The following is a 20,740-nucleotide window of genomic DNA, read 5'->3' as shown; positions in this document are numbered from 1 at the left end:
GTTATTACAGTAACAACTGTTTACATATGCATCTTGCACTACTACCTTGACTGGAATATGCTCAATTTGCACTGCCGACTGTTTATTTACAGTACCGACTGTTTATATATACATTGCAATATCGTACCTTAACTGTAATATGCAATTACTTTCCACTGCACTTTCACTCGGATAGCTTCTGTCCAAACTTTATTTGCACTACTTTAAATCCATTGTTATACTGCTCATTAGCCTAACTTATACATATATCTATTTGTTAAATTCTGTTTATAGTAATAGCCATCTGTATATTATGCTCACATTCTGTTTATAGTAACAGCCATCTGTATATATATTCATAGTACATATCTATCTGTAAAATTCTGTTTATAGTAACAGCCATCTGTATATTATATTCAGTACATATCTATCTGTAAAATTCTGTTTATAGTAATAGCCATCTGTATATTATTATATTCAGTACATATCTAGCTGTAAACTCTGTTCACAGTAATAGTTATCTGTATATTATATTCATAGGACAATCTATCTGTAAATTTTTGTTTATAATAGTATTCAACTCTATATTTATTCAGTACATATCCATGTTCTGCACTTATGGAACCACTGTATATCCTGCACTTGCTGCTATTGCACTTCTGGTTAGACCTAAACTGCATTTCGTTGCCTTGTACCTGTACTTGTGTAATGACAATAAAGTTGAATCTAATCTAATCTAATCTAATTTTTATTACTCCGTAAAGAAATTAAACCGTAAAAATGTTTTTATAACTTACCAGTCAGACTCCACCAGCAAAAACACAACAAAACAAACATGTGAAACATTTTCTTCAGTAGTTCAGTGTCTGATGAAATGAAACTGTCCGCTGAAAAACACTCAAATCCTCCCACGACAGAGTTTGACCCTCCTAGTTTCACACTCTCCATTTGCATTTGATATAATGTTATAGTTAATTTGGCCCTTATTGAGACTTTAACTGTTCTTAAAGGGTGAAAATATTCTTTATTTTTATCATTTAACATTATTTTTGTAAGATCTGACTGTTACACAGCTATTGTGTGAATTGGGGATGAACTACGTCATGGTAAAATAGTGTAACTCTAGTGATTTTAAGTTGTATATATTTATTCAGTTCTCAATTTTAGTGTATGGAAATACAAAGTAAAATGTTAAAACTGCATAGCATCATGATCTCACAGAACCAGTTTTTAAGTTTGGTTTCTGAGTCAAACTGAAACCCTCTGCGGTAATTTTTCTTCAGAGACGTGGTTTGTTCTGTTGGGTGGACAAACATCTTGTGCATCAGAGAATGGGCAGTGAGATCATAGTGTTTGTAGGTGAAGAGTGTCTTCCTGCCCTGCTGCTGTGAATAGCTTTTAAGACCCTTTTATCTAAGAAAAAAAAAAAAAAAAAAAAAAAAAAACCATGATGAGAAACGGTGTCTGACACAGCAGGGAAAGAGATAACAACAAAAGGATCATATTTAAAAGTTTAGAATATATTTGTTAAGGTTTGGGTGAAGAGATGAGGCGAGGACTCAAGTATGCAGAGTAATGGGCTCTTTATTCAAATATAAAACCATATTAAACAAACACGACAACACAAGACCAACATGACACCACAAGACAGCAGAAGGCCTCAATTTACAGAGAACGGGAGGAGAGCCAAGCAAGTCCTAGAACATTTACATTTAATCATTTTGCAGATGCTCTAATCCAAAGCAACTTATAAATGAGGAGAACAATAGAAGCAATCAAATCAACAATAGGACATCTATCTGCTAGTGCCGTGACAGATTCGCAGTACACGTAGCTTTTTTAAAATAGATATAGAATAGAAAGTGTTAGTGTTAATGAGTCAAGATTTTTTTTTTTAATCTTTCTTGAAAATGGCTACGGACTCAGCAGCTCATTCCACCAGCAGGGAACAGTAGTAATAATAGTAGTAATATTTAATTAAATGCATTTATGGTGATATTACTACATTTAACAGTCAATCCACAGACAAATGCACACAACCTGCATAAAGTATGTGCCTTTTCAAGAGCTGTTGTGACTTCCGTATAAATGTGATGTCAGCACTACTCAGTCACCGCCTTCAGTCACAACCCCCACCAATGGTGGGTCACTCAGAAAACAACAGGCCAATCAGAAGAGAGGTCATGAATATTAAGTAGACCGGCCAAAATCGACCTGGGGTGCGTTTCCCGAAAGCATCGTTGGCCAACTATGGTCGCAAGTTCCGTCGTTACCAATAGAGTTCAATGGACATTGCGATGAACTTGCGACCATAGTTGGCCAACGATGCTTTCGGGAAACGCACCCCTGTTCTTGGCAGAGCTCATGAGAAAGGAGCTGTAAAATATATATTGAGATGTTTTTTGGTACTTATAAAGCAAATATATATTCTTAAGGATATCAAAACCTAAAATAAAACTTCAGAAAGATGTACAATATGGGACCTTTAATTCAGCATGTGCAGCACAGAAAAAAACTCTGTATACGCACTGCTGTATACGCATCGCACCTGGAATGCATTGACTGACCGCATCCGCGTTGAAAGCAAGCTCTAACCTGTTAACGTGGTTACAGAAAATATACGCACTGCAAACTGAGGATGTATAAACTGAGTACAGCTCTCGAAAAACCAGCTGCTTTATTTGATGACATATGCAGAGCTAAATGTGGATATTAGACAGTCCGATATGAGACGAGACATACTGACAGATCAAATAAAAACTTGATTGGATAGCCTTGATGTGATTTGTCTGATTTCTTCAAGCGGTCATATTTACCATGGTAATGGTTAGCACGCATAGTCTTTTGCATCCTGTGATAGATTTTAACTAATCAACTTTAAAGCCCCATTATGTAGGATTTCCGTTTTGGTCAAACAACGACCCCTAGAGTCGCTGTGGACTACTTGTATTTAACGTTACTGTCGTAAATACCACTCACACAGCAGTCTCTTCACTCACTGATCCTGAGCCTGATGCCCCTGTATACCGGTCCCTGTTCAGTCGGATAGAAGCTGTAACGAGTGGCAATAAGGTGTGTCCCCTTTAAGAGCTGCGCGCGCCCTGTTTAACTGACTCGGCACAGTCTGTATTGTATGTGCGCCTCGAACACACCGTAAGCGGATTGTTTCTGTTTGATGCTCATTCTTGTCCTATTTTTGTCTATCAAGTAATGCTGTGGACGGTAAAACGCGTGACAGACAGTTACACGAGTTCGATTGGGGAATAAACACAACGCGTTACAAATCGTCGGACATCGAACAAGCACAGCTAGCCTCCGAAGATGTCTACTAATCCATCAACAAGAACGCCAGGTGCTTTTTAGCTCACACCAACGAGTAAAAAGCTTGTCCGAGTGATATACAGTATAAGCAATATACTTACAAGTCCAACACATAGACTGTAAAAAAAGATGGACGACGCCCCTCCCAGCTAACAAAAAGACGTCCCTAGAACGTCCTCTGCGAACGTCCTCTGGACGTCTTTGTGTAGGGTTCTTTAAACGTTAGCAGGACGTCGCGTGGGACGTTCGCAGGACGTCGCGGGGGACTTTCGCAGGACGTTTGCAGGACCATCGTGCGACGTCCCGAGGGACCTTCGTGGGACGTTTGGAAAACATTCGGGGACCTTTACAGAACGTTCATTAGAAGTCCTTTTAACATCCTTTTTTTATTTTATTTTACTTCTGGCTAACCAAAGAAAACAGACACGTTGTAAGGAACAAAGTATTTATTTGAACAATTGTAAAGGTGTTGTGCTCTTTCCGTGGTGTGTGTGTGTGTGTGTGTGTGTGTCTTCAAACGCGCTGGCAGCTGTGTGTGTGTGTGTGTCTCGGTCGGTCAGCTGTGGGGTTAGTCCGTTGGCAATTCTTCCCCCTGGCATCTAAAACAACAAAATTAACACATTCAGTAGTGTTATGATTTTATATGTCTATATATGAATATGTGAAATATAACGTCGTCTCATTTCAGCAACATTTAGCAGCTAACGTTAGTTTCGTAGTGTTAGCATAACGGTTAGCAGTGGTACACGGCGGACAACTTCAGAAAACGTTTTAAAAAGTCAAATTCAAAAAAATGTACATTTTTCTTATCACCATACTTCACATTAATTAATAGATCTTCTACCTGAAAACACATTTTCTTTGCACAAGTCAAATTATTAGATTTATATCAATACTAAGCCCTAATTTGATTCAATCAAATAAAATCACAAAACTTTTCTTCAACCATTAATTGGTCAACATTGTTCCTATGTTCGTTGCCCCATGGACGTTCCATCTTCACCATTTTGACACTTTGTGTGCTGTTGAAATGGTCTTTTTCCAACGTTGGCAGGAGAGGTATGTTCTAGCGCATATCCTTGATCTTCCACTTTATTCTTCGTTGTGGCGTATGGGGTTGCTGATGTTGGTTGGTATAGTTTAAGGTGAGATGCTTGGACCCAGATCCTTCCAAGATTTTCCCTTAGATCACGATCGCACCCCCAGTGGAATGAGTCGTTTACTGTCTGCTGTCACCTGTGAAGGCAGACCTTAAGTGATTTTGTTAGTGACCGCTTGTCTTGTCGTCCCTTTGGTGTGACCTGTGGATTCAACAGCCTGAAACATTATTGTCACCAGATAATTTTTGCTCACTGAATATCACTCAGGGTCCTTGTCCCCTGAAAAAAACATTCAACCCACGTTGCTCATGTTAACAAAACAATACAGAATCAGTTCTGTGTGGTTCAATCCATCCTGACATCCTGTAAAATAAAAATTTTAAGTTAGGCATTGCACAGGGTTAGGCATGGTTTCTTCACTTTACTCATGTCATGTGCGCAAAAGTCTGCATCTTCTGTAAAGAAAAACAAATGCTGAGGTTATTGTCACATAGTTTTCTTTTGTCTGCTGTGTTGTCGCATCTTGCCCTGGCGTTTCCTGTCGAAACAATTCTTTTTATTAGCACACTTAAAAATACAAACAATGGACACAGCAATTTTGTTAGGGGGAAGAATGGCTTCTTGCAGGGTTTTTACCCAATTAAACCCAATGTCCTTCCAACATTTATCTTCCCACCTGTGCGATGGCTTTAAACCATATTTGGCAACTGTTATCATCCTCCTCTTGATGCACGAGATCTCATCTTTATACACACTATTCAGACAGAATAGTTGTCCTAAACTAACACATACTGTACAAACATGAATTAGCATTCACACTCATCCCTGACTATGAACTGCTCATATTTCTTATTCATATCTTTTCTCTAAAAAAATTAAAATTTTAAATGACATTTTAACCTTACATTTTCCTGTATCTTTTATCTAATGTTTTATGGCCTCTTAACCAGTTTCAAGGCATGTCTGTTCATTATCCATCTGATTTTAGAAAAGTCAGCTGGATTGTTTTGGTGCATAATTATTACTTTGCTTCAGCTTTCTTTGGCTGACTGATAACAGAAGAACAGACAGAGTACCATCCTCTTCCTCCACTCAAGCAGTCTCTTTCTCTCTCATTATAAGCAAATAATCTTTTCAACAGCCTCCTAGGACTGTAACTAAAATAATCATAGTCATATTCAATCGTTCTATGATCTTTTCTAAGGTTATCTTTAGTTTAAATACTCAATTTACCTAACCTTTGTTTTCCAGAAAATTCTCTTGAGTCATCTTTAGCCACCACCATGTCTTATAGTGGTCCTTTGTCATGTCTAAATGATCTACAGGAGTCAGAACTGACACATTAGTTCAGCATCGACACAAATCTCTGTGTTTTCCTTGCTCATCAGGCAACTAACATTACAACTTTTTTTTTTTTTTTTTTTTTTTAAACTGTCTCCACAACAGATAACCATTAGTTCAATGGTCTCTGCTGGCTCCTGAATGCCCATTCAGATCAGCTCTTAACCTATAATTGTCTTTTCTTCAGGGTGTTGTCCCCTGGCATAGTTGCAGACACTTGTCAGAAAAACAAGCCATTCAATCAACGCGGTTTCTGGTGAGTGGTATATAGAGGAACTCACATTTTCTGGGTCAGACGGCCGTAACTTCTTACAGCTCATCTCGCCTCTCAATGGTTTGCTGATGCTGCTGGCCTCACAGTCACCGCTCAACTCTAATACCTTTCTCACATAAAAAAAACACCTCCATCAGGAAATGCCCAGTGTTTTTGCGTGACCCCTCTGTCTTAGGTTGTCCTTTTGGCCTAAAAGATCGTACCCGTCGTTGAAGTAATCACTCGTACACACTGGTAACCGCTTTTTCCCATCACAGAATCTGTGACCGTTTTCTTCAACATAATCTGTTGTTTTCTGGAGCTTAGGAAAAGGCGCATTCAAGAGTCATCAGAGCCATTCGGACCTAATAGTGTTCACAGGGAGACAAGTTAATAACAACAGTATTTAATCACTTAAATTCATTAATCATCTTAAAGGTAGCAACCTGCTTAGATTATAGTCAGTGAATTTAGATCACAATCGTACATTCAGTGTACTGTTACTTCTGTAGCCGGAGCCATCGACCCTGTTTTATGGTGGAAGCTAAAATGAGAGCTAAAAGTCTCTGGACCTAAAATAAGCAAGTCCTAAACAGTGTTATTGTAAAGACTTCTAAAGTCATTCAGGTTTACTTCTAAAACATTTACAAATTGTCCTCTAAATTTGTCAAATCTGAACTGCCTGTAGCATGATTTGTTTTAGCTTTTCCGCATCTATGAATCTGTTCAACTGAAACACTGTGCTTTACACAGGCTCAGACAACAGCTTTCAGCTGACATTGAATGAGAGAGAGAGACTCTTGAGGCATCAGGACTGGTACACTGCATTCTCATAAACTTTTAACTTCAGACTTTATCTACCATCTTTTTCAACTGTAGCTCATCTTAAGGCATCTTTTCCATAAATTACATGTATTGTAATTTAGACATTACAAATATCCACTCCGAATGAGTCTCTGTTGCACTGAAACTGTGGCAGTTTCAGTCACAGCACATGCCAGATTCAGATAAGCAAACCTGTTTTGGCCAAATCACATTCTTATCTTTTAAAATCAACATTAACAAGCCTTTGTTTAATCAAATGCCTTTTACACATTTTACATTTAGCAACTGTTAATCCTGTAACACTGCTTCTGTTTATTTTATCTTAAAGGAATAATAATTATTCTAGTTCTTGATAACGTTTCAAATTTCATTTCAATTTTATTTTCAATTACCATAATTTAATGCCCGACTTCAATGTTTTCTCTAGGAGTTTATCAATCTGCTTCTATGGTTCATACTAACTTTTGAGGCTGCGCTCTCTGCTTGTCATACATTTTATGATTATCACTATAAATCATTCGTTAGATTTGTCTCTCTATATCATCTAAAACCTTATCAAAGCGTTTCATTCAAAACACAATCATCCTTTTAGTGATCGGTACTTTTAAAATATTTTGCAACTCATTTAGCTCATCTGTAATTTTACGTCCACCGGTACTTTTTATAGTTCTTTTCCTTTCAAAAGGAATTCCTTACACTTAATATCTTTCAGTCTTCTTAACAACTTTCAAAAGTTCCATCTATCAACTTTCTTTTCTCCTTCATTTACTTTTACAGTCATACAGTGGGCATTTACAGTCACTGAATGACCCAGCTGACTGCAATAAAACACTCTCTGTTATTCTGCCTTTTATCTTTCTAACATCTCCACCCTACTTTACGCCCCTGAAGCAGAGCGTTCCTATTCAGGAAATGCAAACAGAGCCACTGATAAGTTCTCTGCATTTTCCCCCACTGTCCCAGCTGCAAATTCAATTACAATAGCCGAAACAATCTTCATCATATTAACATTGATCTACTTTCTAACCCATATTAACACAGACTTTTCTCTAAATTTGTGTCATTTTGGCACTTTCTTTGTTTGGAGCCAATTAAGTTATTGTTTATCTTTCCAATCACAATCAAACTTTTACAAAACATCATCTGCAAATCTCTTCAGAGCATGAGCAGAACTGCTTACAGCATTTGCTCTCTTTTATCTCACTATTTATCAGGACTGTTCAGTTACTCTTCATACAGTATTAAAACTTTAACGTGTCATTAATTTCATCAACACTGGTTTTAAAAGCTTATTCTTCTATCAAATGGTTAGTTTGCAGATTCAACATAAATCACAAGATTGTATTATAATTATTCAGTCCTACTTATCTCTACTGTTTCACAGAAAACACAAGATTCTCTAAATCTTCTCAGTCTCTAAATTACACAGACAGCTATCTTAGCCGCTTGCACCTTCAACTCTTGTTACAAAAATATGGCAATCTATTCTTCAATACCCTTGTTTTCATAACATTAATACAATAAAGCATTCACATCGTCATTATTGGCAGAACATTAATTTTCATAAGCGACACGGAAAATCTAAATATTCTAAACGGGTTTCACAAAGTTTCTGATTAACTTTAGTCACACGTGTCTAGGGAAATTATCTCCAGCCCATAATTTCCTTTATAAAACAATATATTTCCTTAAATGGCTTAATATCAACAAAATATCCAATCTTTGGACATTTTCTAATTTGATATTATCATCAACAACACTGATTACAAAACAAGTATACATTTAACATTCAGAAGCTGGTTTGAACAAGCAAGCGCTGTTGCTGTACTCCCAGCATAGCTGGACCCTTTAGGTTCAAAAGACAATCGTTTTACTTAATGAAACATTCCTTATCCTTATATCATGCCAATCCCTGTTAATCATACTCAACGCCCCATTTCCATCTAAAACTCACTTTTCGTACCATTTCAACTTAATTTGACTTTATCAGGCGTTCATAAATAGTTCCATGAACTCTATCGTTCCCTACATGTCAGTTCCTTCTGCACCTGCTCAATCCAACAATTCACTGTTTCCATCAGGAAAAACATCCTATCTTCCCCTACATGTCAGTTCCTTCTGCATCGACTCTGTTCTCTTTTATCTGCTTCTTTCCCATCCAACAATTCACTGTCCGTTCACAGTTTTACACTCATGAACAAACTTCAACAACCCTTTCTGACTAGTAACGGATAAGTTAGCATTTCAGAAAACCCTGTAGGCTACTTTGTACAATCTCATATGCTCATCATTCACAACACTGCTCAAATCATCAGTCATAGCTTTGCTCAAAGTTTCATCAGCCACACATAAAGATCCTTTACACACGTTTAACACACACACAACAACCATTCTGTTTTCCCTCGTTCTTTTCTATTGATTCTTTTACAACATTGAGTCTTATCTTACTCAAGGTTCCCGCCTCGGGGAAATACATTTACATTTACCACCATCATTATTTCTCTTTTAACAGAAAATTGGTGTATAAAAATGATCTACTTTACTGTTAGATGACCCCATTTTGGCTGAATCTCCCTTCTGGATTTCACAATTTCGACACGTGTCTTACAGTATCTGTCAAACGTCTTCAACAGACCCAATTTTTTTTCATTACCCAAAATCGGTCGGGTTTCTGTAATTACGTTCTACTCAAAATCTTCCCATAGGCACTTTCTAGCGCTCGATTAATTTCTGATTCACTTAATTGATTTGATGTGGCTCTTCCGTCCACTTGTACGATGTGGCTCTTCCGTCCACTTGTACGATTGATTTGATGTGGCTCTTCCGTCCACTTGTACGAGATTTCCTCAGGTTACAGAGTTTTTTTGAGTAAAACTAATTAATCAGCAATTGTGATTATCTGAATCACCTGTGGCACTTCCGTCCACCAACGAGCTTAAGTGTGGTAGATACCGATCCGAATCTGTCAGATCAATTTCTTCCCCAAAAAATGTGTGATTATCTGAATCACCTTTTCGCTCGTACCAAAAGCAAAACTCAGCCAATATGGTTCACGTTCACTCACAATTATCAAATTACACTCAACTTCAATAAAACAATTTTGCCGTTTCTTACCCAGATGCTTTTCTGTTTTTCTCGCAATCGTCGCAGATTTTTTAATCCTGGTGGGAGTTTTCTTTCACTGGCCCTGAGTGCGGGGTATTTGCCTCTCTCTCTCGTAATCTGTTGAGTTTCTATCTCAAACCGTCGAGGTATAAGACGGCTGCCTGTTGCTGCCGAGGTTGTGCACTTTCCCGTCAAATCCGTTCTCAGGACCAGGAGAAGAAGCGTCCGCACAGGATCCCACTTCTGACACCAGCTGTAATAGCAAATTTCAATTTTCAATGAGAAACACAGCATCAACAGGTGTAAGAAGCATTAAGAGGCAAAATTGTAATAAAGAAGAAAAGGCTTTATTTCTCTGAGGATTCTTTTCACAGACCGCAGCCACCCAGCCATGAAAAACAGACAATCCTACTGACATAATAAAACTGAGACATTTTATACAGGTTTCTGACATTCTTGACTCCTCCTTTCCCAGTCTCTGTAAATTTCCTTAAAGACATCTAGTATGGACTGGTTCTACCCCCCCTGGGCAGGTCATGCTGTTCTTTGTCCCTGAGAAGCCAAAAGGCCTTCATTTACAATCTAAATGACCTCCTGCTTTCCTCAGGAGGGGGCCTGGGACCCTACTATATGACATCCTGTATTCTTCGACTAAGATTCTTTCTCGTGCCTAGGTGTTTGTTATCTCCCCGGGCTATCTGGTTTATTACATCTGCTCTTTCCTACCCCCAATTCAGCTGTTAGAAATGCTTTTACACACACTCAAATGAAATCAACAAGTTTTAAATGAATGGACACAAGAACAATGAATTTTTCATTAACAAAAGTGAGTTTTGAGCTAAAAAGTTTTTACTGCTGATGTTAGCTAGTATATCAAATCATCCAGCGCTACCATCTCCCGACTTAGGTAAACTCCACCATTGTTCATGATCACTTCTCAAGCCCAAGTTGGTCCGCTTTGGACCAAGGTTTTCGGCGGCCCAAAAAAACCCGGGCTGTTGGGCCTGAGGAAGCCCCGATGAGGCCCGATCAAGCCCCGGAAGTAACAGTGGAAACACGACTGGCCCTGACACGCACTAGCACGCCCGCTTTTGGTCCGACAGTGGAAACATGGCTAATGTCTTAGGATTACTAGAAAGCTAGAGGCAGGTGAGTTTTATCAATATTGGAGCTAAACTCTGCAGGACAGTGGCCCTACAGGACCGAGTTTGCTGGAAAGTCCAGGTTCAGAAAGTAAAAGTCCTCCTCAGTATTTTGTTCCAATCACCTGGATTTGCTAATTAGCACAGTTTTCAGACAGGAGAAAGAACTGATTTGTGAAATCAGCTGGCTGAGTTCATGGGTGGAATAAACATATGGCAGGACTTTCTGACCCCTGGACTTTCCAACTCTGATCCCTGCTCTAGACAGTCACAAACCCTGGTGGAAGTCCAGGGATTAGCCGGAGTGACAGACCAGACAGGCTTTGGCGGAGCAAGAACCCCAGCGGTGCGGTCAGGGATAAACAAAGGAGTCTCCAACGGCACAAGAACCCGGCAGATGGCCAGGGCGGTGGTCAGAGTATTGAGCTTGGGTGGCTCTGGGATGGCCTTCGTGGCCATGACTGCGAGAGCAAGTGGCTCAGGGAAGAACACTATAAAAAATTATTGTGATTTTAACGGTAAAAGAATAAGTAGTATAATAGTAGTATAATGGAAAAAAATGCTATGGTGAAAAACTGTTAATTGGTTAGCATAAAGTTGTTGTACCATATACAGTCAATAACTATGATAGATCTAACCGTACATTTAATGCAATTTTACAGTAAAATACTGGAAGGTGAAAACTCATTATATACAATATAATTTACAGTGAAAACCCATAACTTGACATTCCCAAAACTCCCTGCATGACACTTCACATTTTATGTATTTTTGTTGAAATAACTGTTTCTTCATTTATACAGTATATATATCCCTCTACTGCACGCATTATTATGCAATCATGGAAAAAAATGTTATAGCGTTTTTTTTATATATAAAATAGACTCAAATGAACATATTTATATATATATATATATATTTTTTTTTTTTTTCCGGGGGGTAGGCTACTTTTGGGTGCGTTGCCATATGGCAACATTGTGCAACAATGGAACAACCTGATGTGTTTTCTCCAAAAATGACATGAAATTCATAGATGATTACAGACCTGTCTTTTAGAAATGAAATAGTTTTTATTATTTGAAATGTTTTCAAGAGCTTTGTGTACAAAATATGAAACTAATTTTCAAAGTATTATTTCAACAACATTTACTAGTAACTGCTGCCATCAAGTTTAGGATGATAGAACATGCATGTGTTTGTGCCTTTGCGTGTGCATGTGTGTGTGTGTGCGTGCACATGTGCATGGGGACTGCACAGCGACTTGTGTATGTGGTTATTTTTTGTTCACCATACAGATTTTGGAATGACAAAAACCTCAAATTCTTGATCTACTTTACACCTTTCCCAACATCAGCTCAACACTGTGCAAAGGACGACATGTAACCTGAATGTTGAACATACCGGAATACTAGATACATACCTGTCTCTTCGTCCTGAGTCTACTAGGCCTAATTCTGCCTGCCTCTCATACTCCTCGTCACTGATCCCTAGCTCATCCTCACTTTCATGAGATGGTATAACCACTTGTACCCTGTACATTTCAGCCCTCCTCTCAGCCTTGCCATGGAACACTGACGGCTTCATTTTCTAAACAAAATAAGCGTATATATATTTTACTTTTATACTTTTACTTTACTTTATAAATACATACAAATATATATAAATATATGAGTAGAATACAACCATCCAACTATATCAGTGCATCCATACATTGTCATTCATACAAAGCTACTCTGCATTAGCATGGGCAAAATATTGTTCCATTACCGCACAATGTTGCCATATGGCAACATACCTATTTTATTGACCAAAAAGGTAATAGTAGTATCAAAAAAATGTGACAATGATTGAAAAAAGATTAGAACTTGCCCCAGATGCTTGATGTAATTTTTAAATTCTGAAGAAATATGAAAAATTGAGGAAAATCTTCACATATTCACAAGCACTTCTTCAGCAACTGGAGTCATCAAAAGTGAGTGAAAAGAATGACAGTGCAAGAGTGTGTAGTGTCATGTGATGTCATCAAAGCATATCATCGGTTACCACCAGGGGCCTGTTTCAGAAAGGAGGTTCAACCAACTCTGAGTTAAAACTTGAACTCTGAGTTGACTTACCCTGAGATGGGAAACTCTGAGTTTTCGGTTACAGAACAGCTGAAATGAGTTAGTTCAATCAACTCTGAGTTGACCTACTCTGAGTTAAGCGCGTGCACCACAACTATAAAAAGCCATTATCAATGGAGCGCAGATATTATGAGTCACCATGGCAACAGCGCCAGACAAAAAGAGGTCTTCATATTTCTCACCAGTACGAACATTATTACTGTAATTTTACAGTATTAGAACATTAATACTGTAATTTAATTAAAGGGATTACTCTTAATTCTTCTGTAATTTAAAGTAAAATCTGATGTAATTGCATTAGACTATAGAACAATTCTGTATATTTAACACACATTTTTAAAAGGTATATTTTTAATGTAACCTTCTCCCTCTACACACTTTGGTCAATTCAAGAATAATTCATGCAATTGTATATTGTTTATTTGAAAGCATTAAAAAAGCAGTTTCTTGTCTCTCCTTGTATTGTTCAAGTGGTTGAGGTTCATATGGGATTTAGTAATTAGTAATAAGTAGACAAATGCTTTCTAAAGATAGTCATTATTACATTAATCTAATTACACTGTTGAAGATGTCATTTGTAGTTAGTAATACAAGTAACTTACCCAACTGTTATAATATCTGAGGTGAAACTGGAAGAACAGTATGTTATTCAACCTAATTTTAATGTTCATGTAGGAGCAATCCTGCAGGTATTAAAAGAACATGGCAGCAGCTGAAAATGAAATATAAAAACATAATTCAGTCAGGCAAGGCTTGAGCATATCATGGGTGTAGGCTACCTGACTTTACAAACATTTGACATATTAAATAACTAAACAGCATTCAGTTTCTAGCAGTGCAGAGGAGCCAGTCACTCCCGAAGATCCAAGGGCCTTCATAAAATGTAAGAGGTGTGTTATTTTTTATATAGGCTATTTTTGATATTTCCATTTATTTTACTTTGGTTTGGGTTTTTTTGGTCCCAACAGATTCTGATGGTAATATCTGTCTGTTGGAGCCTCCTGTCCCAACAGAACCCCAGGCAGTTGTAAGTACCCTATCAATACACCAGAAATTATGACAAATAGTGCTATAAAGTGTACTCGACCAAATGCTCATCTTCACAGGACGATGGGGATAAAGAGTTTCTGCTGCCACAGAGAGGCCTATCTGTAGGCCTCTACAGAGGTAATGTTAATATTATGTGTCTACACATCAAACAATCTACACATTCAGATTTTGTCACATTTTTATGTGGAGTAGCCTAGAATCAAAGTTTAAATCTAAGTATAAACGTGTATTCTTATCTCTCCCTGCGCCTCCAGAGTGTGGAAGAACAGCAGGAGGACGGTCCATCAACTTCTGGTGCTCAGATCAACACAGTTCAGTCATTCTCACTAAATGCCACAGTTTAATTCTGTAGAATTTGTTTAGAACTACATTATGTAACTCTAATCTACTGTATTTTCAGTTGCCAGTCAAGGAGTTATATAGACTTCATCTTATTAAAAAAATAGAAAAAAACTGCAGTAAAAATAGCAATATTTTATTTATTAATAAAAGATTAATTTTATTAATAAAAATGTACTGAAAGAATGAGTGAGGTGTTTAAACACCACCTCCTCTTTAAAAAAGGGGAGGAGACCGATAGAAACTCTGAGTTTACCGAAGAAAACCTGCTCCCGACCAGGTTAGGTTCACAGAGTAAGTTACCATGGTAACTGACTCTGAGTATAAGTTACCTCTCTTTCAGAAACGGGCTTGACTTACTCTGCTTTCTCAGGTTTGACATACCTCCCATTCTGAAACAGAAAACCCAGAGTTTCCCTCATTTCAGGGTTAACATACTCAGAGTTTTCAATTAACCTCCTTTCTGAAACAGGCCCCAGGTCCTACCATGAATTTAAGACCAATTAGAGCTCATATTTATTTTCACATTTCAAGAAATGTCCAAAGAAAGGGTATGGGGAAAGGGCCATATGGGAAAGGGAAAGGGCCATATGGCAACACCGTGCAGTAGAGGGATATATATATATATATATATATATATATATATATATATATATATATATATATATATATATATATATATATATATATATATATATATAATCAGTTATGCACATATATTGTTACATTTAATGATTTTAAATTAAGTTTTTTTTTTTGCTTTTTTTTACATTTATTTCATGTGACCATTATGGTGTTTAGTGTTTGTGTGTTATGACACTGCAGCTTTAATATATTACAATTAACTTTCATGTGCAAAAACTGCTTGTGCTTGTGATGAGCTTTAATTCATCATGTGACTCATCACCACTGTGATTGTGATTGTCGGTGTATTACAATAGTACACAACAGGTATTTAATAGGTTGGTAAGTTAACAATTTTTCAGATAATGGAATATATATATATTTTTACGGTAAATTTAAGTTAAGTTTGTAAACCCTAAAATATTGCTACTGTATTTTTACGGTAAATTTCTGATGACCACAGCTGCCTTTTTTTTCTTTCTTTTTCACCGTATATTTAATGGAATTTATTTTACAGTGCAGAAGTGAAATTAGCAGGAGTGACAAGAGAGGACGGCCTCCTTGGATAGGGACAGCGTGTGTGGAATATTTTTTTATTAATCAGAATATAAAAGAATCAAGTAATATCAATGTAAAAATAGCCATTTTATTCTACGATTATTTCTGATGGTGAAGCATGTATCTGACAGTATGCAGAGGCCTGTGTAGGAATGGAATAAGCTCATATGGTAAACTGAGTTTCCTGTGTTTTCAACACTAGAGGCAATATGTGAGGTCCCTCCACAGAGGTTTCCTGTTCACTTTTTAATAACAACAGATTAGTCACAGAACACAATGGTAAATTATGATAAATAATAGTGACGTATAGTATGTATTAGCCATGCTTGGTAGATCATATGTATATAAGTTGGTATAAATCAATATGTTGCAGTTAGTTTGCAAACAACTATGCTTTTTACCTCTGATAATAAAGGCCCTGCTCTGTGTTCTCGAGTCTTCCGGCGTGGGAGGCGGGCGCTCTAACAAGGAGGCTAAAGACAGCAATCTCTAGTGTCAAATGCTAGAGCGCCTCTTGAGATCAGAGAAGTGAGGACTCTGTTACACACGCTCACATAAATACAAGAGTCACAAGACGGTAGGAGTGTCAGAGCTCAAACCAAGGAAAACAAACTGAAATGACAGAACCCTGACAATATCTATTTTAAATTTCCACCCAGTGAAAAAACAACAACAACAACGTATTATTGAGATGAGCTATAGTTTATTATCATTGATGTATACAAGCTAATCCGAAGACACTGATACCATTCATATAATCCTGGAGAGTCAAACTGTAAATGTGAAAATAAATGCAATGTTTTGAATAAACGCATGCAATAGCATTTAATCAATACCCCTTTGATCAGGGAACTAGGAAAATATGTTTTGGACACATAAGGAGGGGGTTATACGAATCAAGATGTGGGTTATTGTCACAATCCCTGCCTGTGTTTCATGTCTGTTGTCATGAACTCTTATTTTGAAGTTCTGTGTTTTCATTGTTGCTTTGTTCACCCCATGTTTCCCTGCTGCTCTGGGGCCAGTTAAAGTTAATCGGTCTTACTATCCCAGTTCTAATTAGATCGATCTAACATTTTATGTAACTGACTTCAAAAAGTAAGGGGCAGTCTTGATGAAAAAATTGAGATGACTAACTTTTAAGACCAGTCTAAGCTGTTTATGCAAACAACCACTGTTCCATTGTTTGTTCTGCTCAGCATTTATAGCCCTGCATGTCACTAGTTTGTGTGTCAAGTCTCAGGATTATTGTGCTTCCTCCTGTCCCAGATATCGCTGTTTGTTTTCATTTACCTAGTGGATTATTTTAATACATCTCTCACTGCACCTGGATTTGCCTGCCACATCAACACAGTTTATGCTGTTTATTTAAGTAAGACTCGTGTATGTTAATCTGATGAGTATGGAAGCTTGTTTCAGGCAGCCACAGAAAAAGCGACTTTTTATCTCAAACTTATGAGTATGTTTTATATTAGTCCTTTAGCGAATCCTGTATGCAAGGGCGTAGATTTGGTTTGAACATTGGGGGGGTTGAAGTTTGGGTATGCCTACTGATGCCTCCTTTTCATGTGATCATGGTATAAATATTGGGGTAGGGGGTTGTAATGCATAGATTGAAATATTACGCCCCTGCCTATATACGAGAAGCAGCATTTATAGCGCACTCTATCGGGTAAAAGAAGCACTATTGTTATAGAAAGATGATTTTCACTCTTGGACACTAGAGAGCGATAACGTCCTTGTTACGTTTGACAAAATATCCAGCAGAAGATATTGTGTGTGATCCTGTACACAACTATGCAATGCACTCAATATTCAATGTATATATATAGTATATATATATATATATATATATATATATATATATATATATATATATATTTATATATATATATATATTTTTTAAATAAAACAAGAACAGTAAATGACAGACAATGACATGACAGCACACTGAATGGTGATTAATATTTAATAATGAATATTGGGTACATTTCTGTATCATAAACTAAAAATAGAACTTTTAAGTTGAGTTTCAGTGTGCTATGCTACTGATGAACCACTAAATTAAAACAATTTCAGACATCACAATGACACCAGAAGATCTGATACAAAAAAGTAAAAACAAAACAGATATATCCTGTCTGAGAATAAATGGGAATAAAAAACAATGTGTGAGGTCTTGTCCCGTATGAGCTTAAACATCAATTCCAATAAATACAGTACTTGATCATCGTTTTTTGGGGACATTTTCATATACAGCATCCGCCTTTGATTTCTGTAAGGAAACACAAACTCAATCAGGAACACTTTATTTATTTTTTATTAATCAGAGTGAATATTAATGGCAGACCAACCTTCACAGAATTGTACCTTATTATTCTGTAAATTCTGTAAAATTCTTTTTTTCTCTCAAAAAATCTAACAAGGTACAGTAAGCGATTTCAGAGAAACTCTGTTGATATTTGAAATCAACCCAAATAAACACAACCCTCACCTCATTGCTCCGCCCCCCAAAATGCATGAACACATAATGCTGTAGAGTGAAGGTCTCTTTATCATAGCTGAATCAAAGCAAAATAATAAAAGATTTTCTAATATTGACATGGATCCTAAAGCTCATGGCTGATCATAACCCTTCTTTTTTACAGTGATATTCCTCTGACCTTTTGTATAATCTCTCAGCCATGTCTCTTTCTACAGTATTTCCTCAAATCTCCCTATTGCTCACTCTCTATCCTTCCCAATCTTAGGAATAGACATGTCCCCTACTGCTGATTGGCTCACTCGATCATCTCATCATGAATGGACACACCCCCAACTGCTGATTGTCTCATTCTCTCCTACCATCATGAGTGGACACGCCCCCTACCATAGATATATATATAAACACTAGATACCTCGTACGCGCTGTTGGCCAATGGAGGTCGACGTCCGCACGTGGCGGCCATCTTGCTACAGTGTACTCGCTCACTACTTCAATGGTGCATGTACTTTTAAATAACCATAACTTGCTCATTTTTCTACCGATTTTCAAACGGTTTGGTTTGTTATAAACGTCAGAGATGTAGTTATGACACTGCATACATACACTGCATACATATGAAAAATTATAACATACATGTTCAAGCATTCGGAATTATAGCCACGTTAATAACGTTTGTAAGAAACCAAACCGTTTGTAAATCCGTCAAGATTTCAGCGAGATAAGAGGATTTGTGTGCGTGCTGATCATTCACCTTAATGCACAGAGCACTGTCACAAGATGGCCGAACGATGATGCCGGAAGTGACTGCGCCATAACACATCTAGTGTTTATATATATATCTATGCCCCCTACTGCTAATTGCCTACAAGTGTGTTGTGCTGCTCAGTCTGGTCCATTTTCAACACGTATCTCATAAATCACTTTCTGCACCTTTAACTATAAACTAATACTAGCAACTTAGACCTGAACATATTTTACATATTTCAGGTGTTGCCCTCCATCATTTTTATTCCAAAATCTGAACTTGTAAGCTATTTTTTTCCCTCTTCAGTACACAAAGCTTATGGCTTATTCCACTTGTTCAGCAGATTTTTTTTTTTTTATCATTTAACTTAATATTATTTCATATACAGTACTGTGCAAAAGTCATAGGCACGTTAGTATTTTCACTAAAAAAAGTATTTATTTTGCTGTATTGTCAGTAGGAAATATCAGTTTAGAACATATGCTAACACAAAGCAGCTAGAGGAAATGACATACATCCAATTCATATACGTTACTTTTTGAACAGTTGAATGATCAAACTGATGCACAGTTGTGAGGGTTTGAAATAAAGCTTACTAGATTTCAAGCTTTAGTAAAATATTTCATTACTTTCATCATCATTCAGCAGCTCCAGTAATAGGCCAATGTATTATTTAAGATCTGAAGATTTGTCAAAACAGCTTCTGCTTTGAGAATGATGGCCGTTTACACACCAAAGACACTTGTTGAACCACGCCTATAAAGCAACCAACATCCGCTTTAACGTGGTGAAGCTGTATGTCACTTCAGAACGGTCAGGCCAGACTTCAGCATAGGGAAAATGGACTTTTCAACGAACATCTAATGGTATAAAACTGACCTTGTATGGGTTGTTTTAGAATAACAAACCAATTATTTATTGTTAAAACTGGTCACATATGGTTTAAAAAAAGATGATTTAACATTGTAGGCCACAGACCACATCATAGGCTTTGGTGTAAGGTTTTTTACATGTACAATTATTACAATTCATAACAATTAATTCATGCATGTATGTTTAAAAACAACAACAACTATGCAGTCAGCAGCATGTCATAAATAGAATAGGCCGTTGTTCATCAACTAAAGATGCCTCACAAATCTTGAAACAAATAGACCATTCTATTCAATTAAGTAAGAGTGGGCGACATGTAACCCGCAATATGGTGGAATAACCCCTGCCTTCTGAATAAAAGAGACAATCGCTATCTCTTTAAAGTATAATAATTTCACTGTAGTATAGGCCTAACTGTTATTTACATTTTTTTATACTTTTCCGTGCTAATACATTTTTATTTATACTATTGAACTTTGAAAATATGTCCTACTGTATGTTAGAATGTACAATGAGGTGCAAACAGTACATGCACAACAATAAATAGCCTAAAAACATGTTTAAAAAGTATCGTTTTAGAGCCTCCTCCAAACTGAAGGTAATAAAGATCAAGGCGTCAGCCAACGTCTGTTCACTGACCGTCTGACACACACAACTTAAATCACACTAACTGACTGCAACAACTTCTTGCAACTTCTTACCTTTTTTCGTGTTGTTGGTTTACACAAAGCTGAAGCAGTTCTGTCTTCCTGCCGGGTCTGAACTGCATTAACAATAATACAGACATGTTGAAACAACAGAGCTTGCAATCTTGTATAGAAATCTGTGTATCTAATTCAAATGCATTAATTAATATTTGTAGGTAATAACTGAATTC

At 37.0% G+C, this 20,740-nt stretch overlaps 1 protein-coding gene across 1 annotated transcript in view; it reads right to left on the bottom strand.

Annotated features, from left to right (window-relative positions):
- LOC311295607 (uncharacterized protein) overlaps positions 1-20,740 on the bottom strand; it is a gene marked incomplete at its 5' end in the record, with an annotated part of 111,216 nt that overhangs the window by 89,429 nt on the left and 1,047 nt on the right. The window lies entirely within an intron of this gene.

Source organism: Rutilus rutilus, assembly GCF_951802725.1.
Source record: "Rutilus rutilus genome assembly, chromosome: 8".
Classification (NCBI taxonomy): domain Eukaryota; kingdom Metazoa; phylum Chordata; class Actinopteri; order Cypriniformes; family Leuciscidae; genus Rutilus; species Rutilus rutilus.
This window is presented reverse-complemented; position numbering and strand designations above follow the sequence as displayed.